Source organism: Sardina pilchardus, chromosome 16 (assembly GCF_963854185.1).
Source record: "Sardina pilchardus chromosome 16, fSarPil1.1, whole genome shotgun sequence".
Taxonomy (NCBI): Eukaryota; Metazoa; Chordata; class Actinopteri; order Clupeiformes; family Clupeidae; genus Sardina; species Sardina pilchardus.
In genome coordinates this window covers 21,035,367-21,037,290 of record NC_085009.1, presented here as the reverse complement: position 1 = coordinate 21,037,290, position 1,924 = coordinate 21,035,367, and positions in this window count along the sequence as shown.

Here is a 1,924-nt window from a genome sequence, read left to right as displayed (position 1 = left end):
AAGGACAATCAGGCTTGTCCTGAGCAACAGCAACAACAACAACAACAACAACAGCAACAACAATAACAAGACACATTGCATTCATATGGTGCTTTTCAAGGCACTCAAAGAGCTGTACAGTTGCAGGGGAACCTCGCGAAACGATCCACCGCTGGCATGTGAATTAGGCTCAGGAAATCAGACGCAGCTCTCGCCTGGAATCCAAAAATCTCGCTGGCCTTTTACAGTCCGAAGGGCTTTTACCGTCCGCAGGGCTGAATACTTAGGTGCGGGGCGGGGCAGGGCAGGCTACTTCACCAACACAGACTCGCATATTAACTCCAAACGGACACATCCACTGAGATGCCATCTGTCCCATAATCCCACCCCTCCACCCCTTACTCTCTAAGTCCCTTCCACAAGGCCAGGGACTGTGGGTGGAGAACTGTACTGTACTACTCGCTCAGTAAATTCTAGCATACTGTACCTCCAGCATACCAATACTGTAGTTCTGAAAACATCGGTAGCCTAGATCTGTTGTAGGCAGACTACTCTAGTTCTATTCGCAGAATGCAGCAATGACCAAAAATAAAATAAATATGTATGAAAGTGATATATTCCCGAGGGCAAGGGTGTCCCCATAGCACATGTTCCATTCTGTGCCGTGTGCAAAAGAGTGTGAGCAGTCAGGAAATTGCTAGCACAATAGCGCTTAAGGCTGTTTGCCATACTTTGTGAAGTAAGCTTTAAGTTCTTTAAGTTTATGACTCCCAGTCCCAACTATAACCTGACGGAACACCCTAACAAGAGAATTAAAACCATGGATCTCTTTAATGTGTGTTTGTGTGAATTAGCCTTAGAAAAAGTCAATCCAAGCAACACAGTGTGGTTCTTTAAAGCTTAAAAATAATGGCCCCAAACTCATTTTGACGCTTTGCTGTTCTACAGTGACACTTGGAATGTTCTAATGTTGTAGTCAACTGACTAAACAACTAAACACATGACCTAACAACCACATATCTAAACACCTAATGTCTGTTTTGCAAACATAACAACAGCTTTAGAAGAGAGCCCACTGCACATATTTTCTGATGCCATTCTACTGTTGCTGAGTGACATTCGAATGAGTTGACGGTCAGATTAAAAATTAAGACACCACTGCTAATTTGAATATGACTTAGGCTTAGGCCATACATTTGCTTATTAATTTAATGAACGGATATTTATTGATTATTAATCATAATCATTCAAATGTCATTCTTTTTTGTAAGTGGCTTTGAGGAAAAAAAGCATCAGCTAAATAACTAAAGGTGTAAATGTGTTACTATAAAGGTATTCAGCACGCATGTTCACCTGTCTCATCCTGCTCCCGGATTTCCATATTCGTTCATAATCACACACTGTGATGTAGTGGATCCAGATATTGTGACTCACAGGATATAGGCGGTCACAAATTAACTCATTCTAAGCATTTCACACAATGTGATGATCCACTGAAGTCAGTTCAGATAGACGACAGAAAGAGACATCAGAGAAAGGCCCTATAGCAGTTAAGTCCTGTTCTGTCCCTAAACCATGTGACTAGCCTAACACATATCAGTGACAATGTTTCACCACAGCTATACACACTCATAGAAGTAAAAAAAATAAATAAAATAATCTTCAGCTTCAAGGGGAAAAAGCTCTGCTAAAAAAGAATGTCAAAAAGCCACAGTGCCACTGGTCCCCTCTCATCATCACAACTTGTAGAAGTTCTTCGAACGACTCCAGCAAGTCTCTGCTAAATAATTTTTTTCGTGTTTTTTTATTTTTTTCACCTCCAGTAAAATACCAAAGGTACATTTGAACTCCACAAAGTGTGTCTTCAAAAGGGTGCCCCCCCCCCCCCCCCAACACACACCCCCCCTTATAATAGCTGTGATGAGTGTCCTACCTCGCCTCACGC